Source organism: Eptatretus burgeri, chromosome 16 (genome assembly GCF_056783735.1).
Source record: "Eptatretus burgeri isolate ZD-2024b chromosome 16, Ebu_testis_v1, whole genome shotgun sequence".
Lineage (NCBI taxonomy): Eukaryota > Metazoa > Chordata > Myxini > Myxiniformes > Myxinidae > Eptatretus > Eptatretus burgeri.
The window spans coordinates 25,268-50,420 of NC_140976.1; positions in this window are offsets into that span (position 1 = coordinate 25,268).

Below are 25,153 nucleotides of genomic sequence, written 5' to 3' on the forward strand. Positions count from 1 at the left end.
GTATTTGGAAAGACTATGGAAAATGTTAGAAACAGGCAAAACATTAGATTCGCAACATCTTGGAAAGAAGCTTCGAGATTGATAAATAAACCAAGTTTTGAGAGAGAAGAGGTTTTTTCAGAGAACTTTTCTGCAATTCATATGAAAAAGGAAAGTATTGTAATGGATAAACCAATTTATATTGGAACAGCAGTTCTTGATTTATCAAAGATATTGATGTATGATTATTTGTATAATGACTTAAAGAAAGAGTATGGTGAAAATGTTTCATTGTTGTATATGGATACTGATAGTTTTATCCTAGATATAAAAACTGATGATGTTTATGAAGATATGAAGAAAAATATTGGAGTATATGATACAAGTAATTTCAGCAAGAAGAGTGAGTTATTTTCCAAAAAGAATGAAAAGGTTATTGGTAAGTTTAAGGATGAGTTGGGTGGAAAAGTAATGAGTGAGTTTATTGGATTGAGAGCAAAGGCATATGCTTATAAGTATGGTGAACAGATTGATAAGAGGTTAAAGGGAATAAAGAAATATGTAATAAAGAAATCAATAACTTTTAGAAATTATTATAATTGTTTGATGAATAAGAAAGAAGAATATAGGAAAATGAATACAATAAGAAGTTATAAACATAACATATATAGTGAAGAAGTAAATAAAAAGGCATTAGGAGCCTTTGATGATAAGAGATTTATTTTAGATAATGGAATAGATTGTGTTCCATATGGATATTGTATGATAGAGTGTATAAAATAGATTATGTTTTAACGATGGGAAGATGGGTTAGGGTTTTTTAAGGGCTACCGCCGGGTTTTTTTTCACAATATATAAATGGTTAAACCAAGTATTAATCAAACTAAAGAGTGGAGAAAATCTCAGTCTTGGTATATAAATGGAAAACATAATGAATGTGAAAAATATCAAATAAGTCTTATTGAAAAAATAACTAAAACAAAGGTAAATAAAACAAATAAGCGAATTAATTTAAAAACTAGTAAGTTAGAGGATGTAAAGAAAAAAATGAATATCCTTGAATGGACTGAAAACTTTGATGGTTATCAATTGAACAATGAAAAAACAATTTACTATAATCTCAAAATGATATGTGGCTCAGGAGGTGGTCAGATGAGAGCATTAAGAGAAGTTTATCATTTCGTAATGGCACAAATGGGGTATCTTAAAAAATATAAAGATTCAAATGTTTTGTTTGTCAATATTTTAGATGGGGATTATTGTGCAAAGAAAATTAAACTATTGAAGGAATTTGAGAATGAACAAATCTTTATAGGTTCAATGAGTGAGCTGTTCAACCCCCAGGTGTTCAATTCAATGAGGTTCAACCTCCAAGTTAAAAGGGGAGACAAATAAATATACCTTGGGATAAAAAGGGGGGTTTATTTTTAGGGAAAAAAATATGAATCGCTGAAAATCCCCCATTCATTTACATGGGGAAAAGTGAGCCAGAATCAGTATTCTTACCCTACTTACACTTATTCTAACCGGGGCATACACCAGGCCCAGTACACTGGTACTCATTTCGCCGACCTCGGAAGGATGACAAGCTGAGTCAACCCCCTAGTGTTGTACGACTTGGTGTGTGTATATATATATATATATATATATATATATATATATATATATATATATATATATATATATACATATATATATATATATACACATATATATACATATATATATATATATATATATATATATATATATATATATATATATATATATATATATATATATATATATATATATATATATATATATATATATATATATATATATATATATATATATATACATATATATATATATATACATATATATATTCAGTGGCCCAACGGGGCTTGAACTCAGGACCTCTTGGGTCCCAAGCCGCTGCACTAACCACTGTGCCAACACCAGGCTCTTGACCTTTGTGTCAAGCTATTGACCTATAAGACAAGGCCTTTCACCTGACCACCACCTACCTATATTGACCACCAGGCTATTGACCTGTAAGACAAGGCCTTTCATCTGATTCCATAGTGGTATATTTTATATGATAGTATTTCATGATTAATTGTGTCGAAGGCCTTGAAGTACAGGAAAATACCAACTGTATAACATGCCAATAGCTCGGGCAACTTTCTCAATAAATAATTGAGACTGAGCAAAAACTTGACAGTATTTAAAAATTTAATTAGGTGGGAATAAACTATTTTCTCAAGAATCTTCAAAAAAAATATATCAAAAGTGTTATGGGCGATTGTCGCACAAGTCTTGTTGGTCATCTTTCTTGACTATAGGAATGACCTTTGTGATTTTCATTTTATTTGGAACAATACCATAAACTAAAGATGAGTTGAGAATGTAGGGTTAATGGGAGAACTATTTCCTGAATAACCTTCTTAAGAAGAACGTTGCTTGTATCATCATAACCTAAACTCTTTATTATACGCCCGATATATATATATATATATATATATATATATATATATATATATATATATATATATATATATATATATATATATATATATATATATATATATATATATATATATATCGGGGCGTATTATGTGATACCGGTTGTCCGTCCGTCTGTCTGTCTGTCCGTCTATCTGTCCGTTCCTGTCCGCACTCTAACTCCCAAAGTTTTCAACTTTCATGTTTCATATTTGGTACATAGGTACAGACTGTGGAGATGGTGTGTCGCGACATACGATCGTCATCTAACGTGGTTGCCATGGCAGCCAGGATGCTGTTTCCCATGTAATAGCACAATTCTGTATATACCTTCTTGTTCAGGCGTATATTGTGCTCACTTGCGCTCTTGTTCATATTAAAGTTACTTAGAGTCTCGATAACCTCTTTTTCATGAACAGGTGAGAAAAATAATGTCTGTGGATTTGGATGCGTCAAAAAAGTATGAAAAGTTTGCCTTGGATACCATAAGAAGAGAGTTTGGTGAGTCGTGCGGGGTGACAGACCATATCAAAAACTCGCGATATGTCAAGGGAGATGGCTCTGTTCTCATGTCTGGCATTGAGGGCCTCCATCCATTATTTGGAAAGCAGAAGCAGCATGTCCCAGGGTTGAGTGACCTGGTCTGAATCCAAATTGATGATCAGAAATCAAGCCAATGGAGAAGAGGAAGGATTTGATGTCAGAACCGATGATGGATTCTATGACCTTGCTGATGATTGGGAGCAGGCTAATTGGTCTCCAGTTGCAGGGATCTGTTTTTGCACCTTTTTATGCAGAGTGGTAATGTTTGCTGATTTCCAAGCTGAGGGAAGATGAACTTGAGCAAATGAGAGAGTGAATAGAACCGAGAGAGGGTGAGCAAAAGCAGCAGACCAGGTTTTTAGGACACGTGGGCTAATGCCGTCTGGACTAGTTGCAGAATCTGAGTCGAGGTTTGACAGCAAACTCTCCACCTTGTCAGGAGAAAAGGACACAGAGTCCAGAAACAGCTGGGTGCAACTGGGTAAGCTGGGTACAGAAAGCGATAGGTTTGTGGTGCAAGATTTAGAAGCAAACACAGAGTTTAGGCATTCAGCCTTTTCACATGTGGTGTCAGCTGTGCGGCCATTTGAGGTAAGGGAGGGGATGGAGTGGGAACATACACCAGAAACAGACTTAACCAGACACCATCAGGATTTGGAGGACGGAGACAGGTTTGAGAGTTCAGACTTGAGATTAGAAAGATTTTGTTTCCTTGCTCTCCTGAGGGTAGACACACACTTGCTGTGAGCTTTGTGGAAGGAACTGAGATAGCCTTCATTTGGATTTGTCTTATGTTAAGGTGAAGGCAAGTTGTTTCAGGACAACTGCCTCACTACAAGCTTCAGTGTACTATGGGTGGAAGGGAGGGTATGACAACTGAAGACGAGATGAGATAAATCTGTGCATGAGAGAGAGCAAGTTTCTTTGCAAGAATTCCCAGGATGAGTTGACGTTGGTGAGACTAGAAATGGGAGGCTAGTCTAGAAGTTTGATAGCTGCTTGAAGTCCCTGCCAGTGGGCCTGAGTGAAATGCCAGACTCGTCGGCACTGAGGTGGTTCTCTCATAACAGTCAGTGAGATAACCACTTCAACAAGCATATGATAGATAAACCGATTGGAGCAGAAGAAGAACAGCAGACATTTGCAGGGAAATTGGATTTGCAAAAACAAATCCAGAAGAGATGATGTACTGTTGACTGAGATCCCAGTTGGGAAGTTGACAGATCGTGTCAGTCTCAATGAGTCACAGAAGTCCTTTGTTGAAGTGCCATGACAGGTGAGAGAGGTACCCACACTCAGCCAACTGACATGATGACAATTGAAGTCACCACATGTGAGGAAGAGAGTTGGTATGAGTGGATAGTAGGAGGTCCATGTTTTTGGCAAGCGTGATGTAAATGGAGTCATCACTGTTTTGGAGACTGGACAACACTAATTTAAACAAGAGGACGGAGCGGAGGGAAGCCATAGACAGAGGTGTTCCTCGGGGTGTGGTGGAGTGATGGCAGTACATGGAGAGTAGGGAATAGAGTTTTTGATAGAGCGCAACCCTGCTGCCAGGATAAGGCTCAGGTCTATCAGACCAGAGGAGGGAGTAACCAGGGAGAGAAACTAAGGAGTCAGAGATGTCTTGAAGGAGGAAAGTTTCTGTTTGGCAGATTATGTCTGGTTTATAATGGAGAGATCCTCTATGGAGAGATCTGTCAGGTTGGAATGAAGGCCCTTGATGTTTGTGGTCCACATAATTGAGGTAGAGGGGGTGGGGGGGAGAGGCTTTGGGTGCAGGAGAGGGGAAGGGTAAGACGAGGGAGGTAGTGAGAGCTGTTGACAGTGTGTTGGAGATTGCAGAAGAGCTATGGGAGAAGGTTGGATGAGCAGGAGGACAAAAAGCTATGTGTTGATGGTATGAGGGCACATTGGGGTGTAATAAGAGAGTGGGCAGAGGGAAGTAGAATATTGGAGGAGGTGGAGGAATGAGTTGGATGAGAGAGGGCAGGAGAAGGAGGCAGCTTTGTTTATGTGAGGAGGGTCGACTTTGAGAAGGGGGAGTGAGGGAGGAGAATTGAGGGAGAAGGGTGAGGGTGAAGAATTGAAGGATAAAGTGTGGGGGGAGCTTTTGAGAAAAGTAAGGGAGGAACTTGGAGGGGAAAGAGAGTGAAGTTTGTTTTGAAGAGGAAGGAGGCAGCTGATTTGATAGGGAGGGGTGACAGGGAAACTTTGAGAGGGAGCGGAGACGATGAGAGCAGGCATGGCCATGGGGGAGGAGGGAGAAGGGAGAGGTGGGGAGAGGGGAAGGATGAAACTGGGTAGTGTTTTGTTGAAGATGGGAGTGGGTGGGGGAGGAACAAGATTTGAGGGGTTGGGAAGATGGGTAGTTGTGATGAGAGGAACGAAAGAACATGTTTGAGATGTTGCAGAGTGTACTGATTGAGAGGGGGGGATATCTGGATCTCACTCTCTCAATGTGGGAGATGAACGGAGCCCACAGATGTTTGAACACCACACAGTTTGGGATACCAGAGGAGGAGCTATTAGAAAAGCAGACGACAGTGGAGAGGTGCTAACAGTTAGGAGATAGGATGAGGGGTAAGGAGGGGATATAACAGGTGAGGAGTGAGGAGTTCGGAGGTAGATATAACCCTTTGAACCCTGATCTCCTTGGACTTTTGGCTCCACCACGCTGGGCTCCCTGGAGAAAAATCCGGCTGCTCGGGTATACAAAGGTTTGAATAATGGCCGGTAAACCGCCTGCTCCTGTGCATGGAGGTTTGAATAGCAGCCAATAAAATGGCCACGAGAGTTCAAAGGTTTAAGGAGGTGGGGTGAATTGGCACTAAAGTTGGAAAAAACAAAGAATGATTGATGGAATACGAATATGCATTGCAAAATGAGATTAAATGTTTTTTGTTTTTTTTTGTATTTTATGACATTAAACGGTGTGTAGTTGGGAGGAAGTGAAAGTGCAAGTGGAAAGCTGAAGTGGTAAAGGGATTGTGTTGAAAATAAAAAGATGAAGGTAATGAGGAAAAATCAATAAACATGATCATGCACACGAACGGGAAGTAGGGGAGGCCTCCAGGAACCCGATATGAAAAGTCTGACAAATACTTACAAATTGGCACAAGATTTAAAAGAAAACCATTTAAAAGAAAGTCACAGTCAACATGGAGATAACAAATTAACAGTAAAAATACAACAAAAAAATGAGCGGAAAAACTTATCTTTGAGAAAGTCTGCAGAGACCAGAAAGAACACTGCCGTAGCTCAAGAACCGGAAGTCATACAAAAACCCCCCTTTTACTCCTCCGACTCCCCTGTCTCAGGTCAATCTTTGTACAAGCAGTACATTTTAGGTTTCCTTTTTAGAATTGGGTAAAATTTCCTCTCCCTGGTGTTTATAGAATCTCAGGGCTGATGACTTCACAAAGGAAAGAGAACACTATACAGTGCAAGAAATGGCTTGAAAACAGAAACGTTTTCAACTTGTCATTACAAACTCACAACCTGAATGTTTAAATTTTTCTTTACTTTATTCCTTCTACATCTGCTCTTTGTGCTTTTAGATGATGTAAAGGATGACAGAGAGACACGTTGCACATCTGGAATACTTCACAAATTTCCATCATCTTCAAAGCCTTTCCTGGAGCATCACACACGTGAAGGTAACAATTATGAAAAATGAGACGAGTGCTGCATCAGATAACTTCCCTGTCAAAGATGAGGTAGTTTCCACTGGATAATATTTAAAACATTGCGGTTAGGGAAAATTTATGGGCTTCGGGTTGAGTAAAGGAAATAAATTTATCTTGCTATGTGAGCCTCGACGGTTCCCAAAGGGTTGGGAGGTGTGTGTGTGTGTGTGTGTGTGTGTGTGTGTGTGTGTGTGTGTGTGTGTGTGTGTGTGTGTGTGTGTGTGTGTGTGTGTGTGTGTGTGTGTGTGTGTGTGTGTGTGTGTGTGTGTGTGTGTGTGTGTGTGTCGTCGGTTATCTCCATTTCCGGGTTTGAGGGGATGGAACGAAGTCCTCTCAAAGTATCCACCTCCACTTCTGTAAAGGATCACAGTTCATTGACCAAGCTGTTCAACCTTGTTGTTCTCAGAGTTTTATTCCGAGGACTCTTTTCAGGATCGTCAATGAACCCCGGACTGCCTCCAATTGTAGTTCGTTTGTGGTAATATTCCCGGGGATGGTTTTCAAAATCGGAGTGAGGTTCTTCTTTATTATTTCTGTTGCTCCAATTATCACTGGTGGTGCAATTTCGACCATCTTCAGCTTCCAATATGTCTTGATCTCATTTTTTAAGTCCTGGTATTTGGTCATTTTTTTGATTTCTGCATTATTGAAGCCAAAATCGCTGGGTACTGATATCTCAATCAGCAATGCTGTCTTTTCCTTTTTGTTCATGAGAACGATGTCCGGCCACAAGGCTTTGTTTTTATATTCACGCTCGATGGGATCATCAGGTCGTATGTGAGCATGATGTCCTTATTGTCAACGATTATCCTTAGTTCATGTTTCCATGAGTTTTCTGGAACTGGATGTTGAAATCTTTGCAGATATTCCAATGAATCACTTTGCATACTTTGTTGTGTCATTGTGTGTAAAGTTGTTCTGATAATAGTTTTTGCATCCCAAAAGCAGGTGACTCATACTTTCGGTTTCTGTCTTGTAGAACCTACACTTGTCCATCTGGCACAGTCCTGCCATCTTTTTAAATCCATTGGTGTAGTGTCCTTCATCTTGGGAAGTTATTGTTATTCGTTTTCCGTCCCAGTTGAGCTGACCTCTTCTGAGCCATTCCAATGAGCCTTATTTGTTCATCCCATCTCGGTCCAGTTCTTTGTTGTATTTTTCTGCTCTTTTGTCATTCTCCCAGTTGTTGGTGTATATTTGTTGATATTTCTTTTGTCTTTTCATTGTAATTGTTGGGACTGTATTCGTTGCCATTTCATTTTCCTGTGTGGTATCTTCTATTCACACCTGTTTTTGGGAATTTCTTGCAAGGTGAGTGAGAGTTACTTTTTGAGGCTTGTTGTGTTTATGTTTGTTACCTCTGCCACAGAAGGTGAAGGAGGTTATGTTTTCACCCCTTTTCTGTTTGTCTGTTTGTTTGTTTGTCTATGTACAGTATATCTCAAAAAGTTGTGGATGGATCTGGATGAAATTTTGTGGATAGGTTCGGTGTGTTACAAGGACGAACTGATTAGATTTTGATAAAGATCCGGTTCCAGATCTGGATGCGAGAATTATTTAATTTTTAAAGTGATTCTTCACCGTTGAGAGATTGGGGCAAAAATGATACATTGCCTGATATTTCAAAAATGTATTGATTGGGCCCCATATGTTCTCGTGGATCAGGCATTACGTGGTGGAGGTATGTGCTCTTCTGAGTGCCCTTCTAGTTTACAAATGGAATCTGATAGTCTGGTGAGCATTTCACGTACTCAGCTAGTCCTACACTCAGCGCTCTGTGCACCAGGTTGTTCCATCAGGCTGCGCTCCCTCCCTCTCATCTCAGCAAGTACATTGTTTGGATGCACTGGTTTTTGGAGAACATTTTGTGGATGGTAAGGAGTTTTCTTGCTTTGATGTCTAACTTATTGATTTCTGATTTGGGCCAATTTATTATTCCACAGCTGTATTTGAACACTGCTACTGTGAGTTGGTATATGGCTTTGGTTTTGTTTCTTGGGGAGAGGTACATTTTCAGGATCTGCTTCGTTCTCTGTAGGTATTCTTTGGTGACTGTTTTGTGTATTTGTTTGTGACATATTTGGTGGCCCTCTTCTGCTCCGAGGTATTTGTATGATGCTTCGTTTTCTAACTGCTGTGTTGGTGTTTTAGGTCAATTTTTATGTTATCTGTTTTTCTTGGTTTACTTTCGCCAAACGTGCACTTGGCACACGTATCGAGTCCAAATTCTATTTGAATGTCCTCAGAGAGTCGTTTTACTAGTTTTAGCTGTTCTGTCTATTTTTCATCATTTGGTGCAAAGAGCTGCAAATCATCCATGTATCGGTGGTGTGTCATCTTTCCTGTTTCTTTGGATAATGTTCTTTTGGTTGTGAGGGTGCATCCATGTCCTTGTTTGTTGATGAGGGTACTCATTGGGTCCAGAGTCAGACAGAAGAAGAGGGGAGAAAAACTGTCTCCCTGGAAGATCCCATACCGTATCTTCACATCTGGTATTTCGATATTTCCTTCTGAATGCTGTATAATCAATTTGGTGTGTGTATGTGTGTGCAAGTTGCTGTTCTTGGCTGCTATCTCCACATGGTGGTAGGTTTCAGGAGGTGGAATTGAGACCTGCTAGGTGTGTGTGTGTGTGTGTGTGTGTGTGTGTGTGTGTGTGTGTGTGTGTGTGTGTGTGTGTGTGTGTGTGTGTGTGTGTGTGTGTAAGGTGAAGCAGGGCAGCCTCCTTGGGGATTAAACATCCTCAGATGATTTGTGTTCCTCGACAAGATAATACTGCAGTTAACTCAGATATCCTGTCAATGGAAGGTGGCCGTTCTCAATTAGCCAATGGGGAACACTTATTCAAATCCAGAGTGCATAAATGTGGGATTTGCAATTTCAAAACTTGTCCTATATTTGCCAGAAACAATGTAATTAATTGTACAGTGATGGCCAGATCTTACAAGTTAAAATAAACCAAAAAAATTATAATTACATGTCAAACGTCAAACATAGTTTACTTCATGACTTGTAGCAAATGTGCGATGCACTATGTTGGTGAAACAATGCAGAGATGTAATATAAGAATGAATGCACACAGGAGTGGCACGAGAAACCCAGATAAAACTGGTTGTCCACTACTCACTCGTCACTTTCCAAATGAATGCTGTCAAAATGTGAGCTTCAGTGTTCAGGTTGTAGAAAAGATGAGCGGTAATGGCCGAAAAATGGATGAGAGGGAAGATAAAGCAATCATGCAATTATGTAAGCATAGATAGGTTTTCTGGATTATATAATTAAGAACTCCTTTCCCATACGGATTGAATGAAAGAATGAATGATGCACACACACACACACACACACACACACACACACACACACACACACACACACACACACACACACACACACACACACACAATGATACAACATAATTGGAAAAACAATATCACCTCTGTTTTTAACACCTTACCTCAGAAACACAAAGTACATAATTATGGACATAAACGTCCAGTTACAGACACACCACAACAAAGAGTAAATGAGTGGTTAGATCTTCACAAATCAAATGTCTGTGGATTACATAACAGCAGTAGAATTAAGATCAATACTTAAATCACAAAAACAACTGAAGGAAGATTGACAAATGGTTAACAGATTAATGGAAGAGGATGATCAAGAGAACCTCCCAATCAAACACAGGGAAGCAATTCTGGACCTGATTGACCATAGAATGTATAAAGAGAAATCTAAAGAAGTCAATCGTATGAAAGACAATGACATCATCAAAATTATGTTTGATAACTAAGGGATGGAAATGATCAATATAGAGAAAATACAACAACATTATGAAGTGTGGGGTAAACTTCCAGAAACAATAGAACAAAGAGAGCCACCAAGGGTTGTGTACACTTTACGAAATGCAATTAGGGGGAAATAGTCAACTATAAGGAAACTGTGCAATTTATGGGCGTAGAGGAATGGTGAAGTAACACGCATCATTAAGACGTCATAATTGCATATGTGGAACATTAACTACATTTGATCAGTATGAAAATTTTTGAGGGTCATCTCGGGATAAAATAGTCCACAGAAAAAAAATTGATGACGTCATTCGTCACGTGATTCGGCCGCCATATTGTTTAAAATAAATATTAAAATCTTCAAAAATCTTCTTCTCTGAAATGGCTGAACACATCGAGCCTAAACTTTACACGTATGACTGCCTATCTTTGAACCACACATATGATGTCATAGGTCACATGGTTTGACAGCCATATTGGATTTACCCTAAAACTGATAAAAAAAATCTTCTCAAGAACGGCTTGACAGATCAAGGGGAAATTTCACACAAATGTTCCCCAAGCCTTGGGGATACCAGCGTATTCACAAATAATTGATAGGTCACATGTTGGTGTGAGCAAAAATGTTAACAAAAAATTCTATCTCTTGAACCACCTCATTGATTGATGTGAAACTTCACAGTTATGATGTTGTATTAATGGGGAATATGTTTTAAATTTCAACCTGATCGGATGCATGGTTTGACAGGTATAATTATTTAATTTTTTGATCTTTTTTTTTGATTGATTGATTGATTGTTTTTTTTTTAATAAGGCTCACTTGGCTGTGCCTGGATGGGTTTGAGGGGAGAGGAGTAACATTTGAAACCCGAGTCCTATCCAGGTTCCTCCTGATGACTTCATCTTTGTTTTTTGCTTGTTTGGGTTCCTTCTGATTTCTCCAATGCAGGACTGTACATATTTGGTCTTCCATTTGATTTGAATTAAATTTATTTTAATCCCATTCTGAATTCAGTTGAATAATAATAAACGTGATGGGTCAGTATTAGGTGTCCGATCAAAGCAGGGTTGCATTAAAGTGGGACGTCTTGGTACCCGGTCATCACTGCCAGCAGTTATAAAGTGGCATTTCTAGTTATGTCTCTTCTTAATTATGTAACACACCAGTACACATACACCACACAAAATACACCACACAAAATACACCACACAAAATACACCACACAAACTACACCACACAAACTACACCACACAAACTACACCACACAAAACTACACCACACAAAACTACACCACACAATACTACACCACACAAAACTACACAAACACCATATAAGACAAGTCCTGGTGAGGGTCTGCAATCTCTGATTGCTCTTTTTCTTGTTTGTTTTTGCAATAGAATTCAGACGCCGCCATTATGTCCTCCGTAACGGCACACTCAGCTATTTTGAGAATGAGCGAGTGGTTTCTTCAAATGGCCACATCAACCTTGCTCACGTGACCTGCCTAGTTGCTGGAAATAATAAAGGCACAGTAAGACAAGGGTGAGGAAAACGTTTGTATTTTGTTAACCCAGAGCGACCCAGGAAGTGACGGCACATCCCCTAGCTCAGTCGCTGTGTTTGTCTTCTTGCCTAACAGTCGTGTGTGTTTTTTTTTGTTTTGTTTTTTCCACTACGAGCCTTAGATCCTGTTATATCCTGTAATCAATTAATAAATATGAAAAAGAACAAACATACATTTCTCAAATTTTTAAACAATGAAACCTTTACAACCTGTGTTGTGTCCTCTCATCGTTGTTATATTTCTGTTGTTTAATCGCATGCTTCCCATTTCCTCAGATTTAACTACACTTTTGAGGTGTTCACTGGGAATGAGGTTGAGCAGATACACCTGTTTGGAACAGACTGCCTTAATTCATGCCATGAGTGGCTCGACAAGCTCGCTCAAGTGAAGAAAGAAACAAAATTGTATGCTTTCTTAACTTTTGAACGGAACAAATTTCTTCCTCTTTTGTTTCTATTCACTCGTTATTTGTTTACTAGCAAATATGACCTGTCACTTTGCTGACAGTGAAATTAAGGTTGGGGGGGAGGGGAGAGAGGGGGGAGGGGAGAGAGGGGGGAGGGGAGAGAGAGCAAGAGAGAGGAGGGAGGGATGAGAGCGAGAGAGAGAGGAGGGAGGGATGAGAGAGAGAGAGAGGAGGGAGGGATGAGAGCGAGAGAGAGAGGAGGGAGGGATGAGAGCGAGAGAGAGGATGGAGGTATGAGAACGAGAGAGAGGAGGGAGGGATAGAGGGAGGGAGAGAGGAGGGAGGGATGGGAGGGAGAGAGAGGAGGGATGAGAGAGAGAAGGGAGAGAGGAGGGAGGGATAGGAGGGAGAGAGGGGGAGAGAGATAGATAGAGATAGAGATAGAGATAGAGATAGATATAGAGATAGATATAGAGATAGATATAGAGATAGATATAGAGATATAGAGATATAGAGATATAGAGATATAGAGATATAGAGATATAGAGAGAGAGAGAGAGAGAGAGAGAGAGATATAGAGATATAGAGATATAGAGATATAGAGATATAGAGATATAGAGATATAGAGATAGAGAGAGAGAGAGAGAGAGAGAGAGAGAGGAGGGAAGGATGAGAGGGAGAAAGAGAGAAGAGGGATGTATGAGAGAGAAGAGGGATGGGTGAGAGAGAGAAGAGGGATGGGTGAGAGAGAAGAGGGAGTGATGGGAGAGAGAAGAGGGAGTGATGGGAGAGAGAAGAGGGAGGGATGGGAGAGAGAAGAGGGAGGGATGGGAGATAGAAGAGGGAGGGATGGGAGAGAGAAGCAGGAGAGATGGGAGAGAGAAGTGGGAGAGAAAAGTGGTTGGGACATGGTGAACATGAGGTCAATGGACCTTATTGTTTTTAATATGTATTGAAATTGAATGTATCGATGTCGAAGTGAGGGGTGGATTCTAAAAGGAGATCGCACAAAAAGGTTAAACAAAGTGAGGTCCTGTAAAAATATAATTGCACATTTTCAGCGGATGACCCACCTCCTGAAGCACCCACTGCACAGCACCGCTGGGCCCGACAAAGGCAGAAATGTACGTCTAATCGATGTTGGATTGAAAGCTCGGGTACTTTCACTGAAATGAACAACCAAGCAGCTTGGAGAGCCTTCGCCAAGTGGCTTACGCACTCAAGCAAGCACTCCAATGAAACGGTTGATAAGGAACGGCTCACTTGGAAAGCAATGAGCAATCACCAAACCATCATATTGATCACACACCTCCCGGAGACACCCAAAATATCAAATATGTCCGAATTAAACAAATGAACACTTTTTTAACAGTTGGAACTGCTGCTCAGTTCAATTCTGGAGCATAAATTTTTTTTAATTTGTTCTAGTTCAAGAGTTTCTCGAGGTGATGGCATGTGCGGAAATGAAATAAAGCCACAAATGCTGGCATCTCCAGGTGTTATTAGCATTGCAATGTATCGAGAGATTTGTAGCTATGATGAACAGGCATTCGATAATATCAGTGAGGATAGTGAAAAAAAAGCTTTATTGCGAAGAAATCATTGCAGCCTGTTCCAAGTCAAGGCATAGTTTAGCAGGCCAATAAGAATGGTGGCTTCAGACCCTAGCGAGGTAACCCAGGATGTGCCTAAAGACCCCATCGATAGCAAGGTGACAGAAGATGTGCCTGATAAAGGATATAATTCAATAAAGCCATTAATCATCTTCAAAAGAGGTGTTTCCATAAACCCAAACACCCAATTTTCACTTTTGCATTCCCTTGGATTGCCCTTAGTATGCAAGCAAAGTTTCAGGCTGCCATGGTCTTGGAATGATGGAGGACGCGCGTACACACACACACACACACACACACACACACACACACACACACACACACACACACACACACACACACACACACTGACATTTATTAGTATAGATGGCAATATTTTTTTGCGTACAAATTCAAGGCTTGTGGTAGAGCTCAAACACATAATGGATCAGGGCACAACAGAACAAAAGGTACAGCAGAAAGAGAGGGGGAAACACCAACAGCAGGCCCGAGGGACACAATAGACAGGGACGGGCAAACGAGATGTGGGTAAGAGAGGGCACAGGGGGTTAGGGTGGTCCAAAAACAGCAAAAAATATATATAAAATTCAGATGTTGTCTCCACAAACCTTTCATTATTCCACTATGATTCAGTAACACGCAGAAAAAAATTTAAGTTGATCGGAGGTGATTTAGAGGTCGCTCCATATGACGACTTTTAGTTTCATGAGTTGGTTAAATTAGGGTATGGTCAGGTACGATTACGGGTACTTCTGGATGTCCGAGGTGGAAATGGAGTGCATTTTCGAACTCTATGGGGTCGATTTACTCTAAGAAATGACTGCACCGACATTGAATTCACTACCATTTCAAAAATATTACCTAAAACAAGATTTATTGTTAGGGTTAGGGTTAGCTCACAAATTCGCATCTCACCATACCCTAATTTTTCAATCAATGTAATTACAAACTATTAGAATATTTCGTCTCATTTACTAAATACCACGATCATCTCCGCCTCTATTGCTGTCTCCACTCCCACCTGAACTAATTTCTAGTCGGCCCAACATCCAGTGTTTTAGATTCAATGATTCACGAAAAATATGTTAGTTATTTATTTAGTTATTATTATATTAAATTAGGGTATGGTGAGATGCGAATCCGTACACTTCTGAACTTCCTAGGTGAAAATGGACTGCATTTTCAAACTCAGTGGGGTCGATTTACTCTAAGAAATGTTTAGACGGACAACAAATTAATTATGGTTTAGAAAATATCGAAATGAGTAGGATTAGTTACTCAACTCCAGTAATGATAAATCTTGTTTTAGGTCATATTTTCGAAATGGTAGTGAATTCAATGTCGGTGCAGTCATTTCTTAGAGTAAATCGACCCCATAGAGTTCGAAAATGCACTCCATTTCCACCTCGGACATCCAGAAGTACCCGAAATCGTACCTGACCATACCCTAATTTATTCAAGTCATGAGACTAAAAGTCGTCATATGGAGAAAAGGACCGAAAGCAAAGGATGTGGGATCAAAACGGGGACAGGAGCAACAAGTCGAACAGTCCAGCCCAAGATGAAGAGGCCAGACGTTCACAGGGACATTTATTTGACACTTCAACACAACTAGGTACATTTCGCATGGAAAATTGGACGAAAACACAACCAGCCAGCAACACATGAATGAAAATAAAACAGCATGACACAACACATCTGGTCTTGGAAACAGCTTTGTTGAGCTGGTTGAGCTGGAGGAACTCACGAGCCAGCGTCGCTTTGAAAAAATTGGAGATATTTGAAAAAACTTCAACGTTTCATTTGCTGCTTGTCTTATCAATCATAATTTCTGTTTTCGTTTGTTGATGATGAATTGGTATAGTATATTAATTTTCCTTTCCTTTGAAAAACTAACATCTTAAAATAACCAGACCGAGTTCATATTTATTTTGATATTTTTCACAAGAACTTAAGTGGAAACGTTGGTGTTGTCTAGATTAATTTGAAATGTTTTTGAGGTTTTTTGCACCCCTGAGTGTCAGTATGCAACACACTGAGCCCAAAGCTCTTATAATTGCAAGCTCAGGTCGCAAATCATGGTATAAACATTTTTATATTTATGTATATATTGTTGCGGTTTTCGCGCCCGCCGGCGTGCGAACGGCCACGTAACTCGAATCGCGGCACGTCGCCCACCGGACGGACAATCCAGTCGTGACCCTCTCGGACTAACGCCGGGAACCAGTCACGGGTGGACCTTTCGGTCTCACCGCGATCGAGCCAATCAGCCCCCGCGTGGGATAGGGTTGCTCGCCAAATTCGAACTACCTAAGTACCCACGCGGAGGGTAGACCGGGCGATCGCACCTCGCCGCAGGTCGACTTCGGACACGGGCCACTTAAGCGACCCGTTCCGTACTATCAGAATAACCGAGCGGTGTTATCGTCGACCTCGACGGTTCGATTAATTATCGGGCGTATTCAGCCCACTACCAACCCTTTACGTGAAGCAAGATGAGGGTTCAATGGAGGAAAAGACGAAGCGAAGCGGGAGAACAGTTCAACAATAAAGCACATTTATTCGCGGCACACGGGAAGCACATAAATACAATTCCACCAAATGCACACAAAAAAAAGAAAACACAATTCCATTTACACAAAAAGCAAATATAAAAGTGAAAACACAGTGCAGAGCTAATACCGACTACCGAGCACACGGCAACACTTATACAATTCTACTTCACAGACGGCGCCGACAACACATACCCAAAACCAAGGAAAAGAAATCCCCCAAGAATGGGGCAGGCCTGAGGCCGAGACCGGGTCGGGCCTACCCGTCTGGTGATGAGACGCGGAGCGGCGATGGCCCCGCAACCCGCGGGCCTCGTGGACAGTGCCTGGCAGGGGGTGGGAACGGGGCCCCCTTGGTCGCACTATCTCAGCACGGGGGGAAACAGGAGGGGGTTGCTGATGCTCGGGGTATAGAGGATCTTTATTATGTGCGACGAGCGTCTCCACCTCGGCCAGGTCGCGCTGTCGGCCTCCCTCGGGTGCAGCTTCCTGCACGACGCGAGCACCCCCTCGTCTGGTGGCGCCGCCTTTCCACAGCTCCGTCCCCTCCGTTCCGACTCCAACGCACACGACGAGCAGCTCCACCGCCCGCGAAGTCTTGACCCTCTGCTTCCGACTCTCCTCTTCTTGACTCTCCGACCCTCCTCTCTGAACTCTTCTTTGGACTCTCCGACCGTCTTCTGACTGACGAACACGGTCCTTTTATCCCCCCGTAACTTCGCCTTTGACCCCCTCCCTTTGACCTTTCACCTCGCTCCCCATTGGCCCGAGAAAAAGTGGGCGTGAAGGCTTTTTGATCCACAAATTTGCATATATCGATCGTTCTGGGGGCGGGGCCAATTCGCCCCTCGCTCACCGATTGGACGGCAAAAAGTGGGCGTGTGTCGTTTTTGATCCGTTTTTGAAGCAGAAAATCCGTGGTTTTGTACACGCTGTTCGACGCGCGTTCTGCACGAGTCCAGCATCGGTGCCCAAGAGTGGCGCGAGATGACGGTGATGCGATGGTGGCGAGTTGTGACGGTAAAGGTCGTGGCGGTTGTGGTGAAGCGGCGTTGTGGTTGGTGGTTGTTGTTGTGGTTGTGATCATGGCGGTTGGTCCAAAATAAAGATAGTGAAAGAAAAACGGCTATCCTGAAGAGTCGCAGCACGTATAAATGACATGTATTCCCACTAGACAACGGGTTTGGGCCTAACTACACATGCACTTACCGAGATACCTCACCTAAGGGACCTGAATGGTGGTTTGCGAATCTGGTAACCACAACACTACCCCCTTCCCTTTTTACAGACTCGTCCCGAGTCGTCAAATTTTCGTGTGCCATCATGTGTAGTTTTCCCCTAGTACATTTTACCTACGGATCCCTGAGTGCGACATTCATGGTATTCGTGTCCCCAAAATAAATAACCTGAGGGCTGCGTAACTATCTAAACAAACTCACTCATACGGACGACTTAAATAAAATTGCCGGCGCTAAGACAAACATGCCGGGGGCGCACTCATATGTACAGTACATCTTAACCTTAACTTACAAATTTTACACTAAACCATGGCCCAGGATCAATGAACTCTGCAAAAAGAAAGCAGTTAGCAGGGAGCCAGGCTGCCCGCATGCAGTCTCTGGCTCAAAACAATGCAGGTGACAGGGAACGTGGCTGGCTGCTCACACGCAGTCCAAGGCCTTCCCTTTTGAACTGAACGCAGTGAACCACAACGGTGCTTGGGCTGCACAAACGCAGTCTCCGTGCCAGCTCAAGTGGCACACGCAATGAGCACAACGAATGGATGCATGGACACAAACACGGTGCACGGGCTGCCACTGCAGGCCCGTGTTGTAGCTGCCAACAGGGCAGTTCTTGCAGCTTGCAAACTGTTGCTTTTACGATCCTGGCGCACATGGAAATGAACAGGGGGGGCAAAGCAAAAATTGAACGGGGCTGGTGAACGTGGGCAGTGGGCATGGCATGGCAAAGGTAGCAGGCAAACACAGCCCGCAGAAGAAGGCCGCTGCAGGCAAACATAGCGGGCAGATGAACTGGCCGGCACAGGCCTTGAAGCAAACACGGCCAGCCGATGGCACAGGCCTTGCAGCAAAACAACAGCTGCCGATGAAGTTGGCCGGCCTCCGCCTTGAAGCAAAACACGGCCAGCCGATGAAGTTGGCCAGCTCTTGCCGTTCAGTGGAGGTTGGTGGAGGGAGTGCGGTGGTGCTGGCCACTTGGAAGGCGGGCTCGGACCTACCTACCTGTCTCCCTCCCAACCTATCGCCTTTGCCTGTCACTGTACATACCCACTCCCTTAATTTGTCAAACCCCAATTTAGCCCCAACTTATTTTTTTATCGTTTTTGTTTTTACTTCCCCACTATAAATCGTCCCCTAACCCCCTTTATCGTCCTTGTTCGGCTAACCTATCCTGTCACCTAGCCTACTCCCAACCCCTACGTTCCCTTCCCGAAGGGGAATAAGGGAGAGCTAGCGTCCTGTGTCGAGGCCCAACGAAGCCTCAGGATGGCCTCCCCAGAGTTCGGCGATCTAACCCAAAGTGGGTCCAGCGGCCCACAACGAGAGCGAGGGGATGGATGGTGCGGAGGGGTACACTTCCTAATCTACCCTATCCATTAAACTGTTAAACTACCCCGGGGCTTTCAACAAGCGCCTCTCGCTTAAACTATTGGTTCTAACAACCCAGATTCCCGTCGCCTGTGTTGGTGTCCTCACAATTTTGGGCCTCGCCCCCCCCCAATTTTCTCTCCGTGCCCTCACACGGTCTCCTGGCTGGGACACGTGGCTCCCTTTGGCAGGCACGACCCTCTGCCGATTCTCCCGCTATGGCACCCCCGGGCACTACACTGCCTCCGAGCCTACCAGCTCCCTAACACCGGGGAGTGCCCCCCATGGCACCTCCCCTGAAACGCACACGTGGCAGGCCGGCCTCCCGGGCCCCTTTCCGAGGGTCACCCGTGCCCACAACACTGCCCACGCGGCTAATGGCGCCCCGGGCCCCCGCACCAAGCAGGCGCACCCGTGCCCACGACTCTATCCCGGCCCCCCATGGGCCCATGGCCTACCGCGGCCGACTAGCCTGGTGCCCGGGGTACCCACTCAGCGATACTCACCTTTCGCAGCCACGCTCCCAAGCCCGTCAACAGGGCTCCTGCACCCCTCCAAATGGGTCTCGAGCCTACTTTCCCACCAACAGCAAAACGACCTCCATTTTTCAATTTGACTAACCCAGCTAACTCACTCTACACTGACCCCGGGGGTCCCTTGGGCGGGAGTCACTCCTCCCCCCAATCACTCATCGCACCATGCATTCCCCATTCGCTCCACTCACACAGACCCGCTGGCCTCACTCATTCACCAAGCACATGTCTCACAACTCACCAACTCTTCAACACACACACCGCTGAACTCTGCCATCCTTCAAACTACATCCCCTAACTAACTCGTGCTCCCACGTCGTCCCTTACACTAATAGCACGTTCCTTTTAACACTACGTAGCTAAACTACGTCAACTCTACACATCCACAAGTCTGTCACTGTTCCCAAATAAATCATTTTATTTCCCATTTTCCCATCCTAAATCTGGCTACAATCCCTCTAACTAATCCATTCCACGGACTCCATGAGGACTTACCCCTGCCCCATGAAGTCGGTCTAACTAAGCTAACCCTTCCCCCTAACTAGTTTCCATCCTGTGCCCAGGGTCAAGGGGGTCTTCCACCCCTTGCCCAGGAATCCTGTGCACCCGAAAGTGAGGCTTGCTTTTTTTTTTTTTTTTCCATGCGCATCACCAGCGCGGCAACTCGCGCACTTTGCACCTGCCCGTGACGTCATGCAGCTGCACGTGTTCCTCGTCCCTCCTTGGACGGTACCATCCGGCAGAGATACCCCTCCTGCCGGATTCCAACCCCACGTGCAGCCATGGCGTCACCGTGCGCATAAAAAAACACAAGCCCCACGTCTCGAGGGGTTCCCCACGCGAACACATGTGCTTTGCCCGTTGGAGCTTAACACACACGATCGCGTGGAGAACCCGTCCGGTCCAAATCCATTTACCTGCCTAAACTTTGTCCGTCCGCGGGATCGGCAAATCCACCGCGTGCGTTTCCGGACCGGGACTTCACTCTCGCAAGCGAGCACGAGGTGGTCTCGTGCGTTGCACAGCACGGACCGCGTGCTCACTGCTGGGTGAACCCGGCACGGTCCCCGAAACAACTACAGCCGCTACTCGGCTTTCTTTCCTCACATGTCTCCGTCGTCGCCTCCATTCAACCCACGCACACCTGCGTGTTACGACGCACACAGTCCACTCCATCACATTCACACCGGGAGACGCGGCTGCGTGCTCCCGCATGCCGACCGACATCTCCCTTACATACCGCTCTCTCACACACACGGTCTCCCTGGCACACAGCGACCTTGCACACGGCCGTTCACTCACGCGTGCCTCACTACTCACACAAACCATACTACTCACACGTGGTGCTCCATTCACTCGCGCGGGGGTACTCACCCGCGGTGCCTCACCCACGCACGCGAGGGCACTCAACCGCTGTGCCTCATCCACACACCGTGCCTCACTCACACACGCGGGAGCACTCACCCGCGGTGCCTCATCCACACACGGTGCCTCACCCACACACGCGGGGGAACTAACCCGCGGTGCCTCACTCGCACTCCGTGCCTCATCCACACACGGTGTGCTGGGAAGCACGTACTCCGGCAACATCGCCACCACACCACTCACACGTGGTGCCTCACTCATACTGGCCGTTTCACTCACACACACGGCCTCACTCACACACGGTTCCTCATCCACACACGGTGCCTCATCCAAACACGGCGTGCTGGGAAGCACGCACTCCAGCACCATCGCCACCACACCACTCACACACGGGGTCGCTTCCACACACGGGGACGCACTCACGCCTTGCACCACACACACAGGGACAACCATACTGGGGATTCGTGTCCCCACAAGGGTCTCCGGGGCCTCTATACCCCCCAAGCTCTCCGTGCACCCGTCCACAGCACTCGTCCCCTCAACCTCGCAAAACACGACCGAACTCACCTGGTCGTGACTCGCCTCAAGGGGGCATACTCCCTCCCCTCGTTCCTGGAGAAGGCCATCCAGGTGCTCGCACCGGGTCCCTGCACGCTCCGCGAGCTCACCCCCATTATCCTCCACTACCTCCGTGTGTGCGTGCGCGTCACTTACCCCGTCTTCATCGTGTAGTCTTCCCTCTATCGTTCCCATCTCCCGTGTCTCTGCCAACTCTTCACCCTTTACCTCCCTTGTCTCAACTATTATTTCTGTTGTCGTCACCTCGTGTCTCGTCTCACACGTTTTGGTCTCCCCATTTAATTTTTCCGTTTCGGTCATCGTCACGACCCTCGCCCAACACGTTCCACGAATTATTTTTTCACCCGCCTCCACCGCGGGCCTGTCAGCCGTTGCACCCCCACCCAGCTCGTTTGTTCCGACACGTGGAGTCGCCATTTTAAGTTCCCTGCTCACGGCCTTCATGCCCGCCTGCAGGCATCGGCCCATGTTCTGCGTCTCACCCCGCAGCTCTTTCATCTCTTCCCTCATTTGCTGTGTATTCGCATCCATCGTCGTTTTCACTTCATTTGTATTTGTATCCATCTTTTCGTTCATGCCTTTCATTTCGTTTGTATTTGTATCCATCTTTTCGTTCATGCCTTTCATTTCGTTTGTATTTGTATCCATCTTTTCGTTCATGCCTTTCATTTCGTTTTTCATTTCATTTGTGTTTGCATCCATTTTTTCGATCATTGCCGCCAGCATGGCGCATAGCTGGGCCATGTTGGATGCACTCAGCTGAGCCGTTTCGGCAGGGGTTGGGGAAGGGTTTTGGTGGAGAGGGGGGGGGGAGGTGTCATACACCGCGGCCGCTGCCGCACCCACCTCGGGCCCTGGGTTCAGTTGGGCGAGTCCGTGTTCCTGCACAATCAACATTTCCTGCTCGGGGATTCCATCCTGAGCCATGGATTCTACATGACTATTACACATACATTTCTAATACCCCCGGCTCCCGCTCGCCTTGAGACGCCATCTTGCTTCTCGTGAAGGGTTAATTTGCTCGCTCGTAATTTGGAGGGAATCGGGGGTCGCTTCTCTCACCCCTGGACCGATTCCCGTGAATTTAGCCGGAGACAGGAGAGCCCGTTTTCCTGTTCTCCGATACCAGTGCCGCGAGGAGGGCGATGAATTTGTATCCCACTCCTGACACCAGTGTTGCGGTTTTCGCGCCCGCCGGCGTGCGAACGGCCACGTAACTCGAATCGCGGCACGTCGCCCACCGGACGGACAATCCAGTCGTGACCCTCTCGGACTAACGCCGGGAACCAGTCACGGGTGGACCTTTCGGTCTCACCGCGATCGAGCCAATCAGCCCCCGCGTGGGATAGGGTTGCTCGCCAAATTCGAACTACCTAAGTACCCACGCGGAGGGTAGACCGGGCGATCGCACCTCGCCGCAGGTCGACTTCGGACACGGGCCACTTAAGCGACCCGTTCCGTACTATCAGAATAACCGAGCGGTGTTATCGTCGACCTCGACGGTTCGATTAATTATCGGGCGTATTCAGCCCACTACCAACCCTTTACGTGAAGCAAGATGAGGGTTCAATGGAGGAAAAGACGAAGCGAAGCGGGAGAACAGTTCAACAATAAAGCACATTTATTCGCGGCACACGGGAAGCACACAAATACAATTCCACCAAATGCACACAAAAAAAGAAAACACAATTCCATTTACACAAAAAGCAAATATAAAAGTGAAAACACAGTGCAGAGCTAATACCGACTACCGAGCACACGGCAACACTTATACAATTCTACTTCACAGACGGCGCCGACAACACATACCCAAAACCAAGGAAAAGAAATCCCCCAAGAATGGGGCAGGCCTGAGGCCGAGACCGGGTCGGGCCTACCCGTCTGGTGATGAGACGCGGAGCGGCGATGGCCCCGCAACCCGCGGGCCTCGTGGACAGTGCCTGGCAGGGGGTGGGAACGGGGCCCCCTTGGTCGCACTATCTCAGCGTGGGGGGAAACAGGAGGGGGTTGCTGATGCTCGGGGTATAGAGGATCTTTATTATGTGCGACGAGCGTCTCCACCTCGGCCAGGTCGCGCTGTCGGCCTCCCTCGGGTGCAGCTTCCTGCACGACGCGAGCACCCCCTCGTCTGGTGTCGCCGCCTTTCCACAGCTCCGTCCCCTCCGTTCCGACTCCAACGCACACGACGAGCAGCTCCACCGCCCGCGAAGTCTTGACCCTCTGCTTCCGACTCTCCTCTTCTTGACTCTCCGACCCTCCTCTCTGAACTCTTCTTTGGACTCTCCGACCGTCTTCTGACTGACGAACACGGTCCTTTTATCCCCCCGTAACTTCGCCTTTGACCCCCTCCCTTTGACCTTTCACCTCGCTCCCCATTGGCCCGAGAAAAAGTGGGCGTGAAGGCTTTTTGATCCACAAATTTGCATATATCGATCGTTCTGGGGGCGGGGCCAATTCGCCCCTCGCTCACCGATTGGACGGCAAAAAGTGGGCGTGTGTCGTTTTTGATCCGTTTTTGAAGCAGAAAATCCGTGATTTTGTACACGCTGTTCGACGCGCGTTCTGCATGAGTCCAACACCGGTACCCACAGCGGGGCAAGAACGGTGGCGATGCTACGGTTGTGAGGTGTGCGTGAAGGTCGTGGCGGTTGTGGTGAAGCGGTGTTGTGGTTGGTGGTTGATGTTGTGGTTGTGATCATGGCGGTTGGTCCAAAATAAAGATAGTAAAAGAAAAACGGCTATCCAGTAGAGTCGCAGCACGTATAAATGACATGTATTCCCACTAGACAACGGGTTTGGGCCTAACTACACATGCACTTACCGAGATACCTCACCTAAGGGACCTGAATGGTGGTTTGCGAATCTGGTAACCACAACACTATATATATATATATATATATATATATATATATATATATATATATATATATATATATATATATATATATATGTATATATATATATATATATATATATATATATATGTATATATATATATGCATATGTATATATATATATATATATATATATATATATATATATATATTTATATATGTATATATGTATGTATGTATGTATATATATATATATATAGTGTTGTGGTTACCAAATTCGCAAACCACCATTCAGGTCCCTTAGGTGAGGTATCTCGGTAAGTGCATGTGTAGTTAGGCCCAAACCCGTTGTCTAGTGGGAATACATGTCATTTATGCGAGCTGCGACTCTTCAGGATAGCCGTTTTTCTTTTACTATCTTTATTTTGGACCAACCGCCATGATCACAACCACAACATCAACCACCGACCACAACCACCGCTTCACCACAACCGCCACGACCTTCACGTCACACCTCGCAACCGTAGCATCGCCACCGTTCTTGCCCCGCTGTGGGTACCGGTGTTGGATTCGTGCAGAGCGCGCGTCGAACAGCGTGTACAAAATCACGG